At 42.0% G+C, this 19999-nt stretch overlaps 1 long non-coding RNA gene across 1 annotated transcript; it reads right to left on the bottom strand.

Annotated features, from left to right (window-relative positions):
* Positions 1 to 4591: 4591 nt before the first annotated feature.
* LOC136786647 (uncharacterized) lies at positions 4592 to 11284 on the bottom strand. Its single transcript, XR_010825865.1, has 3 exons — positions 9832 to 11284; positions 6976 to 7160; positions 4592 to 6815 (listed from the first exon to the last, which is right to left on the bottom strand). It is a non-coding gene; the product is annotated as an uncharacterized lncRNA (long non-coding RNA).
* Positions 11285 to 19999: the final 8715 nt, after the last annotated feature.

Here is a 19999-nt window from a genome sequence, read left to right as displayed (position 1 = left end):
CCTTGGCATTTCAAGCCCTATTAATAAACAAAACAAACTGGTTTCAGAAAACAGATGAGTAAACATCTTTGATGTCTGTACTCTATTACTGATTCACCTTCCTTCCTTTCACCCACCACCCCGGGCCTCCGGTCTCTGACTCTGAATATTTTTACCGTTAAGGCAACAGCACTGGGACATGTTGTGGTAAATATCCAAAAACAAAACACATAGCAAGGTTAAATAGTGTTTCCTCAGCAGCACGGGACCTCACCATTCAGCCTCTCCTTGGAACAAAACCCCCTGTATCGTAGTGCTGAGGAAAAGAGCAGGGGAGAGGGAGAGCCAGGCTGGCACCAGAAATATAATTTAGTGTGTAGGTATTTGATTTGATAAAAAACCTACCTTAATTTAAAAAAAATACATATACGAATGTATATATGTATATATATAATAGGTTTCTGACAAGGTTGTAATTCATTGAGAGGGGCCAGGCCTACAGTTTGGGTTTGACATGTCACTCCAACCTAAACCATGACTGGTTTTACGTGATCCCCTAAGAGGGTAGCATGTTGCAGCTGGCAAAAAAATAAACAAACCTGAGCTCTGTGCTAACAGATCTTTTTTTTTTTCTTCTTCTTCTTTTTGATTTATGCCACGAGCAAAGGCAAAAAACAGTGACATACTTGTGAGTCACGGTTTCATTTGGCCCCTCCACGCTTACAGCAACAGCGTCCTGCTGAAGAGACGGACAGTGCAGAATACATTTTGGGCAGGCCTGCAACAGGCAGGATGGGGAAGCAGAGGAAAGGGAGAGGAGGTTTTATTTTGTGACAGCATCTCACGTGCATACACACATTTTTTTTTTTAACACTTCCCAGGGAAATCTGACAAGCTGCTGAGGAGAAACCTGGCACGATTCCTGTGCAGTGGTCAAGCAGCATTTGTGGGTATCCTTCATTAAACTCTGGGTTTTGTTTTAAAACTTCTCCCTTGTTCTGAAGAATCGGAATACCAAAGTCCTTCCTCTGTAAGACAGGATTTTTTGCTCTTGGCTACCTGAGAGGGCTTTTTTCAGTTACTGTCTTCAGAAACAAACAAATTTAGACCTTTCTCCATCTTCACTCTGTGCTGCAAAGGTGGCCTTAAGAGTACAACGTCAGCTAAAAGTAGAGTCTGGGGAGCCTGGAAACTACTGGCTCTGCAGGACACTGCCTCGGACAGCAAGAACTACAGAGTGTTAGGAATATGAAAAGGAAGGTATTTCTGAAAACGATAATTAGCCTTAATTTTGTAGTCTTCCTAATTTGCAGATGCTATTTTTTTTATGCACGTATTTTTTATTTGCTCCTGTTTAGCTCTCCTACTCCTCTTCTGTGTTTTGGGCTGTGTAAGGAGGCTGCATTTAGAGGCGAAAAACATGAAAAGAGTAAGAAAGGTCCAAGTCCTTAAGGGCTAAGAGCAAAAGCATCAGAAAGTCTCTAAGCCTTAGCAAAGACCAGAACAGTCACTGTTTCCAAAACATCGGCCAAGAAGTGTGGCCCACTTGAACTCAATTAATAGATTAAATATCTATACATGCCTCCCAGACATATTTTGTGCTAGCATGACTGAATACACTGCAGAGAGGGTAGCAGTTATAGGGAGAAAATGCTAAATCAAGTCAAATGCACCTCTCCCAACCAAAGCAAGCTGCCTGCCCGGTCTGTGCACAGCCCATACATGGACCCCTCGGGCCCTGCTCCCAGGACAGCCACTGGGGCAGTCTCTTTTATAACTGGTCCGTGGGAATTTACTTAATTCCCCCCGCTGGCCCTGCCCCGTCTCTGCACAAATCCCTGCACTGCAGGCAAAGCTCTGTGGTTTCTCCTATTGTTTTCAGTTTGTTTTTCTTTCCAGCAGAAGCATCGAGCTATAGTGTTGGATTTGCAAGTATAGATGACAAATACAGAGCATCAGACTAGCATGGTACTTTTCACCTCGGACACGTTAAATGTTTTAGCTGGATGCCTACGGAAGATTTTAACAAATGTAATTAAACAGGGAATTAGATAGTGGAGATGGCTCCCAAGTGCTAAGAGGAGCACTCCCACCCTTTTTCAGGTATCAGAAAAAACAGGGAGGAGGAAAGGAGAGGGTGAGATGTTGAAAAGTAACTTTCATTAATCCCTCCACGCACCAAGTTACTTGTTTATTACTATGAGAATTTTTACATCCAACTCCCTGCTTCCAGGATCCAGAAACTCAGTCCTAGAAACACATGGGAGCCTTACATGCTCTGGTCCATAAAGTTGAACACATGCTTACAAGATCCAGGTCTGAAATCTGGTATCATGCTGTATCCTTCCTAAAGCAGAACCCCAAATAACTTTTCAGCCCAGTTAGTTTCCACGACAACATTCAAATATAAATGTCTGTGGCACAACAAAGAAAAAGTATGTCAGTGTTACCGTTTTCACGATGAAAGATAGAAATTAGTCAATAGCTTTCAGAGCCTTAAATGGGAGGATTTTCTTTTTACAGTTTGTTGCCATACCAACATGGTGCAACCCTCCTGCTATTTAAAAAAAAGTGTGCACATGCACACACAAAGAAACAGAGAAATTTTTCCCCCTCCCAGCACTTTTGTCCTTCCTGCAGACATAAGCACTGACTTGCAGAACAGCAGCAGCAGCCTGGGTGCATGTGCCTAAGCTTTATATTATATAAGTCTAATATAACAGTGTGTCAAATGTTTGCTTTGGCGATACTGATTCTTCAAATCCCCTTTTTACACTAATATTTAAAATGGGAAAAGGCTTTAAAAGAATGGGTGCGAATTACAGGTTCAAAGGTTTTATTAGGCTTCCAGCTGAGCATTGCTTATGCTAAGAATGGGGATTTGAAAAAAAACAGTGTTTAGGCAGTTTATTGGGGTTTATTTTCTCTAAGAAGGTGCAACTGCAATCCTATGGGAGTGGGAGGAACAGCAGGAGGGATGGGGGAAACAAATTATCTTTTTCTCATGTAAATCCTGTAACTGCGCTTACTTACAGATCATAAAGACTGTTCTCTAAACTATCCCAATTATGAAAGCTAAGGAAAATTCCGATCAGCAGAAATTAGATGGACTTCCCAACAGTAACAGCCGCCACTAAAAATACTCCATTTTTAAAATAAAATATTTAGGAAATTCTAGCCAAACATTTGTTGAAAACTCACAGTTTATAAAATTTCACCCAGCTCAGCTGTTAAACTCAGGGAGATGGGAGTACAAAGTCTATGCATGTAGATGGCTAAAGAGGTAGAATTAGCCTGCCTGGATTTTGAGTTATTCACACAAGCTCATTTTATGGTGTTGTTGTGACACTTTTCCTGAATTAAGTTACCTTATCACGTTAAAGGGCTTAGCAGCTCAGAAAGAGCTCTGTGCTCGTGCAGGAGTGTTGGCTCTCCTCGAGCTGCTGTGGAGCACAGGCAGGGCATAATGTGCTCCTACCTGTCTCTGTGTGGTACAGAGAGCAGCAAATATGATCTGGTACACTAGAAGCATTATCTGGCTCTTATCTTGACACTGTTTTCCTAAGCCCATGGCATTCAGCATGCACAATAGAAGTCCATCGCACTGCTACTGAACTCAGATGTGAGCTTCTGCCTCCTTTCCCCTGGACAGTTGAGTCCCAGCAAAGAGAAAACACACGGCCAAGCTCTCCTGCAGAAGTACAGGCAGAAATGCTATTTGTGGGGTGGGGGAATAAAAAGACACATTATCTCCCCTAGCACGGAGCTTTGCTGTGCTTTGGACACAGGCACAGTTAAGTGTATCAAATAGCTTTTCATCTGGAGGCTAAGTCTGGAAGCGCCAAAAGGAATTGCAGTGCTGTAATCATCCATCCTCATGTGCCAAGAAGCTTTCATTCCTCAATCCATGCCAAAGAAGCCCTCTTTGGTGGATAATAACGACCTGGAGATCGTGGACTTTAAAACTTTCAGTAAAGAAAGTGAGTTAATCAAGGGGAAAAAAGGAGGTTAACACAGTCATGTTTCACTACAGGATTATAGTGTCAAACCACAGGAAGCTGTCTCTGGTGGTTTGCTGATCTCTGTGGTCTGACTGACTGAAATTATTACACACAGTAACTTCATTGCTGGCAGTATTATCATGTGTCTTTCTCCCTACCTGTAACCCTAAGGACTAGTCTCAGGCCCTGATCCTGCAGTGTCTGGAACAGATCTAACCCTACTATCAGTGGAGTCAGTAGTGAAATTTCCATTTACTCAGCGATGGAGAATCAGTTCTCCACACAAGGGGATTATCACTGCTGGTTTCACTGGAGTTACACATTGAATTGCAGTGAGAGTGCTGCACGCTTGCAATGACCGGACCTCAGTTTAGCTACCATTAATTTTTGCTCTAGGATACAGGTTGGTATGGATATGAAATAGGTTGCCTGGTGCAAACGAACCAAAAAAAAAAAAAAAAAAAAGGATTTCAGGTTTTGGAAAACCAAAAGATATTACATTGTTCAAATACTAAATAGCAGACTTCTTTAATAATCCCTTGCTTTACCACAGCACTTTTCAATGCTGATTCTTTACTAGGAGTTCATTCCCATTAATCCATTTTGCAGATAGCGAAACCAAGCCACATGAAAGAGGTACAAAGATCACAGTCAGCAGAGACAGGGCACACCGAGCTAGTCCATGAAGGAAGAAGACAACTTGAAGAGAAAATTACACATATTCTTAAAATTCAACAAACACTTCTTAATTATTTAAGACACTGTTTTCTTAACGAGGATTAGAAATGATATTTCGAATACACGACTTTCACATGATGATACCTTTTGAAATGAAGGGTTTCTGTTGCCGCTAAAGTAGGACTTTCAAGTATTTTGTCTATCATTTTTAAAGAGAAAAAAAAATAACAAGCCTGAAAGAACAAAGACGACACTTCAAAGCTTTCAGCAGAGAAGGAAGTGCCTTCTAGCAAAAATCATACACTTTTGTCAATGAAACCTTTGTCAGACAGTTCCTCTCCTGTCTTGGCTGCTGTATGGTTAAAGATATAAAAGCAACTGAAGACAGAAGAGAAAGAGAATCCCTGAGAGGAGGAAAAAAGTCATGTCCCAGCGAAGTACTCTCTTTGCCCTCGGTGTTTACCTGACATGCTGTTATTGATAGCTCTTTTTCCAACTCCCCTGACTAAGGGAGCACATATACCTTCTATCGCATTGAAGTTGATTTAAACCACCCTCACAATTTGTGAGGCTGTTTTTCACTTACATAAGGAAGTTCTTGAGAGGATTTTGAAGCAATACAGTATGGTAGTTAGAACCAAGGCCATACTAAAAATAATTGCATTTCCTCAGGCCATCCATAATTTTTCATTCCTAAAAATACCAGGAAACTTTGCAGATCTGGTAGGGAGAACCTAGCTAAATTCTGTGGGCTTTGAGTCACTTCAAAGCATCATTGTGAGTTCATTCCCTTTTGACTCTCAGGTTCTCAAGACTTACCACATACAACTGAAATTTCTCTTCCCAGCCATTTGGAGGGTCATGTAGATTTTTCTGGCAAACAACTTTCGATTTGCTCAGGTACTAAGATGATTTTGGGACCTCTATTTTATAACATTTATTCTATTTGATAACATATATGTTAGTAAAGTCTTTCCATGCAGTTGTCCTGTACCACTTGCTATACAACAGGAGTTTACATACTTCTCTTTAGTGCTCTTTTTCAGCTTTCCAAAAGTAACATGTGAAGAACCAAGCAATTAGTCACACTGGCAGTGGTTACCTTTTCCTGGAGTAATGCAGCAACATGTTCCTTAAGATTTGGTTGGCTCTGACATTATTCAGTTAAGTTTCTTCTGATAGCTATTATCCCTAACAAGTTTCCCTTCAATAACAAGTTGCTTTTGACCTCAACACACCTGGAGACTTCACCCTTACATTTCACCTCTGACCTAGCTCAATATAGTTGACATTTTGCAATTATCAGCAATTTGTTAGCTTTATTTTTGTTAGCACCCAATTATGCAAATAATAGACCTATAATAGAACTGCTCCTATTGGGCTGCAAATTTGTGGAAAAGTGTTTCATGCATGAATGACCGTGGTAGCCTGGCTATACTTTGTGGGAGCAGAAAATGAGAATTCAGAGAACACATATCCCATGCATTCTCTGTTGGGGTGGTAGAGACTTTATACTTTTTCATTAACACTTATGAGAGCCTACAGTTTAGATGAAGCCTGCTTTTATGCACAAGGACTTCTTAACATTTAGTTCTTCTGTGCTCACATGCTTACTACCTCGGCTATACACCCTTAGCATTTCTCCAGTAAAACTGGAGGGCCGAGATCTGAGATACTGTCAAATGACAACAAATAAAACATTTTCCAAAACCAAAGAGAATTAACTTGATTTGGAGCACGTTGAACATATGGAAGGAGAAATCCCAAATTTCTCAATGTAGACACTGAGCTGTCACAGGGGTTTGGAAGATTCAGAGCAGAGCTGTACCCTGGACAAGTTTACACTGGCTGTTGTTAGGCTTGAATACACTGTTTTGTCTTTTCACTACAGGCTCTTTGCAGCTTACTATACTGAAATTAGACCAGAAGATCCTGTCACCTCCTGCCCTCTATATATCAAAAGGGTTTTTAACCCACAGCATTTCACAAGCACCTGAAATGTATATAATAAACACTTAAAAAAAACAGTACGCTGGGCTCCATTTCCCTACCTTTTCTTCACCAACAGCAGCAGTCAGCTCTATTTGATGTGTCAACTTCACCATCCTCCCGACAGCAAACAAGTCCTTTCCCAGTTTTCTGACCTCATCCACTTCCCTGTCAAAAGATTAAGGCACATTTTCAAATGCTTGGGGCTATTTTTAGATTGCACTAGAGAGATGTGGGGAGGAAAGTAGCTGGTGTACTTTCTTCATAATTTAATAATCTCAGTGTCTAGAAAAACCACTCTGGTTTGAATGTCACTTCACATAATTACCTTGGGTACGGCTGGATTAGCTGCATCAGTCTGAGATGTCATTGTCCAAATCTCATCCCGCTGGAAAGGGACTCGGTGACTCTTGTGGCTGAGAATGTGCAGCCACAGGATGCAGGACGTGGGCTCTTATCTTTGCCATTGGGAGACGCTCTCTTTCAAGTGTCCCCAAAACAGGAACAGAAGCACTGGAATAAGAAAAAATGCAATTGCTTTGCTGAAATCTGACAAGGCCAAGAGCATTGTGCTGTGGGCTGAGACCCTGGGTAAGCTCTGAACAGGGTGGGAGTTCCTCTGTGGAGCCTGGATCCAATTCTACACGGCGAGGTGTCTGCTGAAGAGCCAGCTGAGGCCCTGCTCCACTGCAGACCTGTCTTTAACCCATCCAGACAGCTAGCTGACCCAGTCTCCACTAACTATTCTTCACTATGTCCCACGGCAAGGGATTCTGGAACAAAATAGTCCATGAAGCCACATAGGTTATATGCCCGAAAGACAAAATTCAATATAGATATAACAGGCATACAGCACCAATGACCATAAACAGTCATTTTTAGAGCATTTTAATACTGCCTTTTTTATATTTGGATAGCAGAGAGGAAAGGTAAAGGAATATCAAATAGCCAGGACTTAGCATCTGAATGTTGCGGGTATAAAAACCCTGCACACACACACACAACTGCTCCATGCCTTGTCTGCTCTGTGTGCAAAAACAGTTCTTGCAAATCCTCTATCAGAGCTTTTTTTTTTTTCCCACAATACTGCCAAGTCCCTGTGCAAATGGCTAATCCACAAGTGCACTGTGCTGTTGTGATAACAGTGTACAAAATCAAAGTAGCATAATAAAGCCATCATCTTTTTTTTTTTCTTTTTTCTTCCTTTTTTTCTTCCCTTTTTTTTTTTTTCTCCTACGGAAAGAAACAAGAATATTAAAATACAAAGTCAGAAAAGGCAATTCATGATTGCCCCTCCTAGGATCACCCTTGCTGTTCTGCCCACTTTGCCAAACATTAAATTTGCTTCCAGCCATGCTTGGCATCTCTGCATCAATGAATATGTACATTTGAATACATAATGGTTATTGCATGTCACGCTTATGGGCATTTGGCCTAAGCAGCACTCACTTTCCCAATCTATAAGTACATGAAACATAAGACTAAGAAAAATCTGAGACATTTTGGAAACTGATGATGGCTTGAATGAGCTTCTGGAATAAAACAGGAGCCTCTCCCCACCCAGAGCAGTATTTTTAGGAAGTCGATTGAGAAATGTTTTCCTTGCTCCATTTCCATGTTTACTGGGATACAACATTGTTACACTGGATTGCATCAGAAAACATGGAAACAGCTCCACAAATTGATCTGACCACAAGGTCTCAGAGGAATTTGCTCCTTGTCTCCAAGGAGTTTACTCAGCATAAACAATGTCAAATAAATACAAGGCAGACCTGAGAGAGTGTTTCTCAACTAAGCATCATAAACATCAGAATATACATACATCTGTCAGGTAACTTTGGATAGATTTTATGATGGCATAATTCTCTTAAGGCACCGACTATAGCCATCCTTAAAATTATAGAATATATTGAACAGCAAAGTCAAATTTGCTGCATTTTAAGTTGTCAGATAAGTAAAACAATGAGGGGGACAAAACAAGGCTTATATGCATATTCTCCCTCCCCGGGGCTTTATGTGTCTATGTCACTTTGGAGATGCAACTGCACTATAGTTTAGTATTTCCAATTGGTGCAAAGCACCTAAATTCTTTAGAGATTTTGAATTCAGGTGTTTATGCCATTGACCTCAAATTTCTTTTATGTCATCAACGACAACTCCCAATATCCTAATACATACTGTCTCAGCCTCTGGTTGGTAACAGAAGTTGGCAATTCCTTCCGGGATGTGAGATTTCTGTGGGGATATCTATTTTGATGAATCAGGACAATCCTGATTGATTCATTAACGAAGGATTGTTGGGGTGACTGTTCTGATTAATTTAGTCACCAACGTATGGTGCTGCATCTGAATCATAGAATCATTAGGGTTGGAAAAGACCTCCAAGATCATCTGGTCCAACCATCACCTTACTACCAATGTCACCCACTAAACCATGTCCCCAAGCACCATGTCCAACCTTTCCTTGAACACCCCCAGGGACAGTGACTTGACCACTTCTCGGGGCAACCCTTCCCAATGCCTGACTGCTCTTTCTGAGAAGAAATGTCTCCTCATTTCCAACCTGAACCTCCCCTGGCACAACTTGAGGCCATTCCCTGTAGTCATATCACTGGTTATCTGCGAGAAGAGGCCGATCCCCAGCTCCCCACACCTTCCTTTCAGGGAGTGGAGAGAGCAATGAGGTCTCCCCCGAGCCTCCTCTTCTCCAGACCAAACACCCCCAGTGCCCTCAGCCGCTCCTCACAGGACTTGTGTCCCAGGCCCTTCACCAGCTTCGTAGCCCTCCTCTGGACACACTCCAGGGCCTTGACAGCCTTCTTGTAGTGAGGGGCCCAAAGCTGAACACAGCACTCGAGGTGCGGCCTAACCAGATTAGGGTACAGGGGGACAATCACCTCCCTGGCCCTGCTGGCTGCACTATTCCTGATCCAAGCCAGGATGCTGTTGGCCTTCTTGGCCACCTGGGCACACGGCTGGCTCGTGTTCAGGTGAGCATCGACCAACACCCCCGGGTCCTTTTCCTCTGCACAGCTTTCGTGCCATTCTGCCCCAAGCCTGTAGCACTGCATGGGGTTGTTGTGGCCAAAGTGCAGGACCCGGCACTGAGCCATGATGAACCTCATCCCCTTGGCCTATGCCCATGGACCCATCCTGTCCAGGTCCCTCCGCAGCGCCTTCTTACCTTCCAAACTTCCTGAGGGTGCACGCGATTCTCTCATCCAAGTCACCAATAAAGATATTAAAGAGGGTGGGCCCCAACACCGACCCCTGGCGAACACCACTGGTGACCGGCGGCCGGCTGGATTTCACTCCGTTCTCCACCACTCTCTGGGCCTGTGCCACAGGCGTGGCTGAAGGCTAGGTAGACTCCATCAACAGGCCTTCTCTCATCCACCAGACAGGCCACCCAGTTGTAGAAGGAGTTGAGGTTGGTCAGGCGGGACTTGCCTTTCATGAACCCATGCTGACTGGGCCTGATCCCCCAGCTGTCCCGCATATGCTGTGTGATTGCCATCAAAACGACCTGTTCCATCGCCTTTCCTGGCACCGAGGTCAGGCTGACAGGCCTGTAGTTCCCTGGGTCCTCCTTATGACCCTTCTTATAGATGGGTGCCATATTAGCAAGTCTCCAGTCATCTGGGACCTCTCCATATGACCATGACTGCTGAAAGATGATGGAAACAGGCCCAGCAATCACGTCCGCCAGCTCCCTCAGCACCCTCAGGTGGATCCCATCTGGCCCCATGGACTTGTGACAGCCCAGGTGGAGCAGCAGGCCTCTAACTATTTCCATCTGAATTGTGTGTGGGGGTTCTTCTGCTCCCCGTCCCAGACTTCCAGGTTGGGAGGCTGAGTATCCCGAGGATAAGCGGTCTGGCTAGTAAAGACAGATTCAAAGAAGGCGTTAAGAACCTCAGCCTTTTCCTTATCCTCAGTAGTCATGTTCCCCGCTGCATTCAGTAAAATATGGAAATTCTCCTTCGCACTTCTCTTGTCATTAATATATTTATAAAAACATCTTTTGTTATCCTTAACCATAGTGGCCAGGTTGAGCTCGTGTTGGGCTTTGGCCTTCCTCATTTTTTCTCTGCATATGCTGGCAACTTCCTTGTATTCTCCCCGAGTTGCCTGCTCCTTCTCCCCCTGGACATAAACTCTCTTTTTCTCCCAGACACTCAATAAAAGTTCCCTGTTCAGCCACACCGCTACCTTCTTCCATGCTGGGTTATCCTACGGCACATGGGGACAGCCTGCTCCTGCACTGTGAACAGTCCTGCCTTTCCGTCAGCAAGTGCTCCCGAATCTGTGTCTGTTCAGGCTGCGTTGATTTGCGAATTGGCCAGTCAAGAATTATAAAGAATTCTTACAATTGGCCAGTAAAGAATCACAGGTAATTGATTAACATGATAATGAGAAACAAATAAGCTTACAAACTTTTAGTTTGAAATTTGGAACCCTTCAATAGAAATTCCAAAAATGTGCACGCGTTGATTTTCAGACATACGATTTGCCTTTTCATGTAATCAATTAGAAACCAATTCAGTTTCCTGGGGAAATGGTCGTCTTAGTCAAAAGATCATTTTTGTAATACAGGAAAACTGTTCCCAGGCACAGCATATCCCCCAATTCCTACCCAATTCTTTCTGTCTCTTATCTTGTCTTCCCTGTAAGTTTTAATTCCTCAGTACAAGAGCTGGCTGAAAATGTAATTCTCTTTCCAGAAAAAAATAAAGTAAAATAAAATAAAAGAATCACTTTCATTATGAAATAATGATGTAGATTAAACTGACAGGGACAAAAATGAAAGTTAAATGGCAACAACAAACCCAATATAAATAGATTTGTGTGGAGCGATTTCCAAGCACTCTTAAGTTTGTTTTTTGTTGATTTATCTGATTTCAGTTTTTATCTTCAATAAAGAAAAAAACAAAAACACAAAACATTATGAGGCTCCAAAGTGAGCAGCCAGGAAGCTGTCATTTTGATTTCCCCACTGGCAAATTGCTTTTTTTTTTTTTGGCAAAACTGTAGCCTTCTCCAGGAGAAATTCTGATTTTGCAAAGAGGCATTTTCTATCAGAAAATCTTTCTGATGGAAAATTGCCCAGCAGACCTGTGCAGTGCATGTGGCAGGATGAAATAAGCAGCCCCAGGTTTTCAGGTAGGCTTGCTGTAAGACTGCTTTTGCCATTACGGTGATCAGTCTTCCCCATCATGCCCAAGTAAAACTGAGAAACAAGAGGCTTAGTAATAGAAATTCATTGCCTAATAGTAGAGGAAATTTGTTCTTCATTCTGCAGTTCATTACATTTAAAACTCTGCAAAAAAAGTGCTTCATTCCAAACTGGGCTGGACCACACAGTAACGAAGAGGGTAACAGCACCTGCTTGTCACTGCTTTGTAATCGAGGACCTGAATCCACTCAGCCCAACTGCTTGTAACTGAGTAAATGTTCTTATCAGCACCCTCCCCGGTGTAAGGCTGGGGAAACAGCCCGAGATCGAGTGTCAGGGCCCAAGCTGCAGCGGTGCAATCGCAGCCTGGTGACCAGAACCCACAAAGCCCGCGGCCCGGCCTCCGCCCTCCCCTCCAACCGCGGCCCACGCTCCGCGGGGGCGAGCGGCTGCTCCGAGGAGCCCGGGCTGGAAGTGGCTGGCTGATCCCACGGCAGCCAGGCCGTTCCCAGTTTCCCCACGAGAATGATGTCTGAGCAGGCACAGACTTTGGCAGGGAATTTCAATTGTTCCTAGAGGCTGGCACACAGGGATAATTAGAGAATATTACACGCATATAAAAAGAACTCGTTCCCTCCTCCACCCTGTACGTGGCAGGCTGTCTGCAGAGACACTGAGATTAACTTTTTCACCTGAATTAAAACTAACTGTTTTGCTACTCCCTTTCCCTCTCCCTAGGTCCCCTCCACCCCTTCTGCTGTCCTTACTTTAATCTACAAAACAGTAATGGGTCTGCAGGCGTCCTGCCAGGGTACAGCTCGCATTCACCTGGCAAATGCCAGGATCCTTCTCCTGGCTCCAGTCGTGAACCACGACTAAAACAAGGAGCCAGGAGGTCAGTTTTGAGCCAAGGCATCCGCCCAGTGTGTTCAGACTTTATAGGAACAAAATTTATGGGAACTAAAGACTTCCATCACTCTCTTGCTCTTTCTCTTGCTCCGGAAGAGTTTTTCATCACCCTTGATATCAGAGAGGAAATGTTTTAAAAGACTGAAATTACAAATATTGATAGTCTTACTATTTTTTGCTAAATAAATAAAATGGAAATTGCATGGGAAAATACACTGAGGCTACGCGCATTTTAACGCATTAATGACAATTTTTTACTTCTGGTCTAAAAGCTTAGTGAGAAGTGCTAAGAGAGGCTTCAAAACACAGACTCTCCGGGGCTCTCAAATAAAGCAACAAGCCATCCATCAATTCATTCCCCTTAATTGTCTTTCCTGCAATAAACCAATCATATTTTAATTGTCCACTTTGCAAGTTTCACTGAGAAACCAGGTAGTTGTTATTCATATACTAAGTGCTCCTTCAAATCCAACATAAACCCACCAGCAAGCACTCCCAGCAGCTCGTGTGGGAGGAATACTTTTTCTCAGCCGTCTGCGCGGTTATAAATTTAATCCTCTGCTGCAGCCAACAGTGCTGTCAGCACTGCCTGTCAGCCACAGCTCCCCCTTCAAACTGGCTCCTTCCATCCAGTGGTCCACTCCGGGTCTGTACTCTGGCTTTGCGTCTTGTGATCTTAGTGCTGGCATTTGTCAGCCTCCCTTTCTCCTTTCTTCCCCAGTCAATCCCCCAAATTACAGTATCAGTGTTCTTCTAGAGTGAGAGAGGGAAGAAGAAAGCCTTGAACACATCTCAGTGACCCGGCGTGCTCTATTAAATGAAACTTTACTCACACGGGTTAGGTAAAGTCGTGACGAACTTCACTTATATTTGAGTAAAGGTAAGATGGGAATTCATCCCGATGACTGACCCGGGAACGGCGACAAAAGCAGAATGAATAAAGCAGCACTTCCTCAAATTGCAAACTTTGGCCAGGAACCACGCCAAATTCCGCTATTGTTGAACAACCAGGATCACTTGGCAGGGATGTGAATGGGGGCAACCGAGATCTTCTATCTACCACCGCTCTTCTAGGCCAGTCTGAGGCAGATACCTATCGTCTCAGAGCAAACTGAGCAATCGGATCAAGCAGCAGAACACCAGTTCGTGAATTAATGATGATAGGGTTTTTGAAAACATTTTTTTTACATTATCAATCTTCAATTCCTGCTGAAGAACTACTATCAGAATACCTTTTATCAATGAGTTTTATCTTAACCACTCATGTCTACGTGGCTATACCATGCCTATCAATGAACTAAAATAACCCATGAAAGTTTTCAGTAGCCTTTTGAATTCAGTATCGTTACACCAGTTCATCTCGAGCCAGAACCCAAGGGTTGCAACTGGTTAGAGATCTAGGGGAAAAAAATCTTTTTTCTTTTCTTTTCTTTTCTTTTCTTTTCTTTTCTTTTCTTTTCTTTTCTTTTCTTTTCTTTTCTTTTCTTTTCTTTTCTTTTCTTTTCTTTTCTTTTCTTTTCTTTTCTTTTCTTTTCTTTTCTTTTCTTTTCTTTTCTTTTCTTTTCTTTTCTTTTCTTTTCTTTTTTCTTTTTTCTTTTTTCTTTTTTCTTGTTTCGTTTCTTTCCTTTCCTTTCCTTTCCTTTCCTTTCCTTTCCTTTCCTTTCCTTTCCTTTCCTTTCCTTTCCTTTCCTTTCCTTTCCTTTCCTTTCCTTTCCTTTCCTTTCCTTTCCTTTCCTTTCCTTTTTTTTCTTTTCTTTTCTTTTCTTTTCTTTTCTTTTCTTTTCTTTTCTTTTCTTTTCTTTTCTTTTCTTTTCTTTTCTTTTCTTTTCTTTTCTTTTCTTTTTTCTCTTTTCTTTTCTTTTCCCTTCCCTTCCCTTCCCTTCCCTTCCCTTCCCTTCCCTTCCCTTCCCTTCCCCTTCCCTTCCCCTTTTTTCCTTTTTTCCTTTTCTTTTCTTTTCTTTTCTTTTCTTTTCTTCTTTTCTTTTCTTTTTTCTTTTTTCTTTTCTTTTTTCTTCTTTCCTTCTCTTTTCTTTTTCTTTTTCCTTTCTTTTTTCCCTTTTTTATTTTTTCTTTTCCTTTTCTTTTTCCTCTTTTTTCTTTTCTTTTTCTTTTCCTTTCCTTTTTTTTCCTTTTTTTCCTTTTTTTCCCTTTTTTCTTTTCTTTTTTTTCCTTTTTTTCTTTTCTTTTTTTCTTTTTCCTTTCTGTTTTTTCTTTTCTTTTTTTCTTTTCCTTTTCTTTTTTCTTTTCCTTTTTTTCCTTTTCTTTTTCCTTTTTTTCTGTTTTTCCTTTCTTTTTTCTTTTCTTTTTTCTTTTCCTTTTTTTCCTTTTTTTTCCCTTTTTTTTCTTTTTTTCTTTCCTTTTTTCTTTTCCTTTTCTTTTTTTCTTTTCTTTGTTCTTTTTTTTCTTTTCTTTTTTCTTTTATTTTTTTTCTTTTCGTTTTCTTTTCCTTCTTTTTTCCTTTTCTTTTTCCTTTTTTTTCTTTTGTTTCTTTTCTTTTTTCTTTTTTGTTCTTTTTTCTTTTCCTTTTCTTTTCTTTTCTTTTTTTTTCCTTTTTCTTTTCCTTTTCTTTTTTTTCTTTTCTTTTTCCTTTTTCTTTTTCTTTTCTTTTTTTTCCTTTTTCTTTTCCTTTTCTTTTTTTCTTTTCTTTTTCCTTTTTCTTTTTCTTTTCTTTTTTTTTCCTTTTTCTTTTCCTTTTCTTTTTTTTATTTTCTTTTTCCTTTTTCTTTTTCTTTTCTTTTTTTTCTTTTTTATTTTCCTTTTTTTTTTCGGAATATTATTGATTTTAGTGACAGGGGAAAGCTGTCCTCTTGTTCATCATTACAACTCTGAGCTCTTACAAACTGAATTCTATAATTCAGTTCAACGTTTGGGTGCATTTTTATTAAACCGTCCTCTCAGTGGGGTTTGCTGCCTGTAGTATTCACAGTGAAGAACTAACGTCACCCATCTCTTGGAACTCTTTTCATTGCCTTTTTGTGTATCTCACTCTGAAGCCGTCACACCCACAGCGAGGGTATGAGGGGAGGCAGGAAGATGTTGGGGGAGCGCAAGTGACTCACTGTGCGTCAGACTGCCAGATTTGAGCACAGAAGGTGTCAGACATCACCTAATGGTGGAAATTAGGAAACCAAAACAAGATAAGAGCAAAGGGACTTCCAAACTATGAAGGCTGCAACAGCAGGGAAGTCAAAAATTACGATGATATAAGGACCCAGAATTAAATAAAATAAAACTTGACAATGTAGAGCAGCCTAGCAGAACAAGACAGAACTACCAGATGAAGCCCTGAGGTTCTGTGCTGCCCAGTTAGTTCTGCTGATGGAACTTTTCCCAGTTCCTTTCTATATTGACATGGACCGATTGCTCCTTATCTGGTTGGCAGTTTATTTTACCCGCTTGGTAAAAGAGCTACAGAGGAGAGGAAAGACGTGTTGGCTATTTAAAGCCTCTGAAAGTCACAGCTGTCAGTCTGCAGTACTGCTGTTGCCACAGAAAGGGGAAGATAGGACCACAGGGGAGATGAATGTTGACTTCATGAAGAAAATATGTCAATATAAGATGCCAAATCCAAGCTTCTGACCACTTGTGGTCATTCGAGATCCCAGGGCACATTTTGCAAGAGTATGGGTGTTAGCCCTGGTATACTGGCCAAATCCAATCTTGGCTATTTATATTCAGCCTCCCTAAAATACTGCTTGGAGTTTCAACTGGAAAAGTTAATTTTGCTTTTCTGTCTGGAACTGTGCAATGATGCAGGTCCAACAGTGGCATGTGGTACGCCAGCGGAACGGTGTCCCCGCGACTGGTGAGCCCTGGGAAGGTAGAGCTTCATTTATCATCGTGCATTGGCACTTTAACACCCACAGATCGAATAAAAGCTGCTATGGGACTTAAACATTTTTTTATTGTCTGATACCAGTTCCAGACTGTTTTCAGGAAGACCAAATGCATTAACGGCGCTTAATAGCCAAGGCTCATTAACTTTAGTATGTTTTGAGATACTGCCATGGAGACCTGGGGTTCTAGATTCAACCCCTGCATTCCTGCGTTCTGTTATTGTGGGCACCGGCCACCTGGGCTGCACGATCAGAAACCCAAGCGTGAGCAATGTACCGGACGTCTTCCGTTAATTCATTTGCTCTTGCCTGGTCACCTGTCGTGCATTTTGATCAGAACCAGAGCATTTTGATAAGAGGATAAGAACATTTGTCAGAAATGAAAGGTTAACTGTAGCGTCCACTGATTTTTCCTGTTCCACGGAGCCCTAGTGGCAAAATAAACCAGTAAAAAATAAACCAGGGGGCTAAAAGTGCAGGTAAATCCTGGGAAGCAGGTTGTCAGCTTCTAAGATTTTTTACTGGCTTTAGCACAGCAGCGAACACTCGGCATTGAGCTTTTGCCATCATTAAATTTAAAGTTTTCAATGGTGTAAAATTTAATACTGTATCACAGGGATCGGAATGATGGGAAAAATATATATTTTCTTTACCTTTAAGAAACAATAAATAGATAAAACAGTTAAAAATGAAAGCTATTCAAACAACCAAAGGCTGCAGCTGACTGTAGCCAAGCTAACTCTGGGACATTGTATAATTCCACTCAGATCTGGAAAAGAGATACAAGGAGAAAGGTGTATCAGCCAAAGTTAATATTTGCACAAAAATGGTGAGTCATATAAACTGGGATTTCCTCCTCCAGCCACTTACGGCATATCGTCTGAGTCTCAATCGAATTTGGTGCAAGAACTTTCATCTGATAGTGAAAAACGTTCAGCTCAGGTAAGAAACACTTGATTTTTGGCTGGAATTCTTCTGTGCCTAGCTTCTAAAATGGGTAAGAAAAAATCTTGTCATCAAGGATTCCATCACGTGCTATTGCTCAACTGCTTTAGCGATGTATCCACTTCCTTTGTGATCCTCAGTTATCTTCCAGAAATGCAATATAGAACCAATACAATGGCAACTGGCCAATATATTAAAAAAAAAAAGGAAATTTCAAAGTAATACCAGCTAAAACTGGCTGATCTTTTTTTTTTCCTTTTTCTTTTTCTATTTTTTTTTCCCCCTAGAAAGTATATGACAAATAAAGTTGAATTTTTTCAGCTTTTCCTATCACCGAAAATTGAAAACAGAAGTTTGACAGGAATTCGTGACTAGGAACTATTGCTTTTTACATTGTTTTGCCACAAAACCCTGAGCAATTCGGACGAAGCAGATTTTTATTTATTTATTTATTACCAAAAATAAAAAATAAAAATGCTTGTTTGGAGACACACACTAAACAGTGTCCTTTTTTTTTTTTTTTAGCAACTTTACCAACCATCTAAAAAAATCTTCCCTGTAGTGTTTCAATGCAAAGTCAGTGTAAGTACCTGCTAAAAAAAAACAAAAAACCAACCTCCCCCCCCACATTATCTTCCCCCTCCTCCCCCCCCCCCCCAAATATAAGCCATATGTAACAGCAGATATATCATAGAATCGTAGAATCATTCAGGTTGGAAAAGACCTCTAAGATTGTCTTGTCCAACCTTTAACCTAGGTCCAAAGTGGTGGACAAAGGCCCACCACTGAACCACCCTACTAAGCTCTACATCTCCACGTTTCTTGAAGACCTCCAGGGATGGTGACTCCACCACCTCCCTGGGCAGCCTATGCCAGTGCCGCACAACCCGTTCAGAAAAGAAATTTCTCCTCATACCCGACCTAGACCTCCCCAGGCAGAACTTGAGGCCATTTCCCCTCATCTCATCACTTGATGGCTGGGAGAAGAGCCCAATCCCCACCTCACTACAACCTCCTTTAAGGTCATTGTAACGTATAACAAGGGCTCCCCTGAGCCCCCTTTTCTCCAGGCTGAACAACTCCACCTCCCTCAGCCGTTCCGTGTAAGACTTGTTCCCCAGACCCTTCACCAGCTTCATTGCCCTTTACTGGACATGTTCCAGCACTACGAGAAGTAGCGAGGGGCCCAAAACTGAACACAGTGCTCGAGGTATGGCCTCACCAGAGCAGAATACGAGGGACAATCACTGTCCTCGTCCTGTTGACCACACCACTTCTGACATGGCAGGATGCCATTGGCCTTCTTGGCCACCTAATCCCACTGCCAGCTCCTATTCAGCTGGCCATCGACCAGTACCCCAGGTCCCTTTCCACTGAGCACCCTTCCAGCCACTCTTCCCCCAGCCTCCAGCATTGCATGGGGTTGTGGTGCCCCAAGCGCAGGACCTGGCAATACCTAGTCATTATAGAAAAAAGTAGGTGTTTTTAGCTCCATTTGGCATCAGGTAACAGCTTCGTTTCCTTTATGGTGGCATTTAGTAGTTTATATTAGGAACATATTTATTGTTGATTTCTTATACATCAACTATTAACAGGCACAGATGAATACTCATGTGTTTTTGTTTTTTGTTTTTTGTTTTTTTTTAATAGCCAGTGGCGAATGGAGCATTTCAACGAATAGGTATAAAACCAATACTTCACATCTGCCCATCAGGCATAATCTTTTGGTACAGACTATCAGGGAATAGGTTGAATAACCGAAGTTTCTACGTGAACCCTGATGATGGTTTCACCAAGTTTCTGTAGAACATCAGATCCTAACATCTTCTTCCTATGCCTTCAACAGCCTTGAATGGCTTCTCTGAAATAAAGAAAGTGAGCTAATGTCTGCGCTAGCCCTGAAATCAGTCTACTGTATTTCCCTACTTTGCTTTCTCAGAATTTCCCATTCTGATTCCAAGTATCCCATATTTCTGTTTTGTGTAAGACTTCTCCCGTATTAATCTGAAAGACCCATCAGGTTGTTGGGTTGCCCTTTTCTACAAGATGTGAACACACCTTGTAGCACTACCCACAGGCATAGTAAGAGGTAAAGACGTTAAAAAAAAAAAAAAAAAGGAAGAGGGGAAAATAGGTAAGCCATGGTTGCTCCTTGTCTGAAAGGGTGGAGTAATGCAAGAACCAAGCTCATAAAAGAGCCAGTATCCTAACAATAGTATTTTGGAGCAACTTGAGGCCATTCCCTTTAGTCATATCACTGGTTATCTGCGAGAAGAGGCCGATCCCCAGCTCCCCACACCTTCCTTTCAGGGAGTTGGAGAGAGCAATGAGGTCTCCCCCGAGCCTCCTCTTCTCCAGACCAAACACCCCCAGTGCCCTCAGCCGCTCCTCACAGGACTTGTGTCCCAGGCCCTTCGCCAGCTTCGTAGCCCTCCTCTGGACACGCTCCAGGGCCTCGATGGCCTTCTTGTAGTGAGCGGCCCAAA

Source organism: Anser cygnoides, chromosome 19 (genome assembly GCF_040182565.1).
Source record: "Anser cygnoides isolate HZ-2024a breed goose chromosome 19, Taihu_goose_T2T_genome, whole genome shotgun sequence".
NCBI lineage: Eukaryota > Metazoa > Chordata > Aves > Anseriformes > Anatidae > Anser > Anser cygnoides.
The sequence above is the reverse complement of the archived record's forward strand: the minus strand, read 5'-3'. Positions and strand labels throughout refer to the sequence as shown.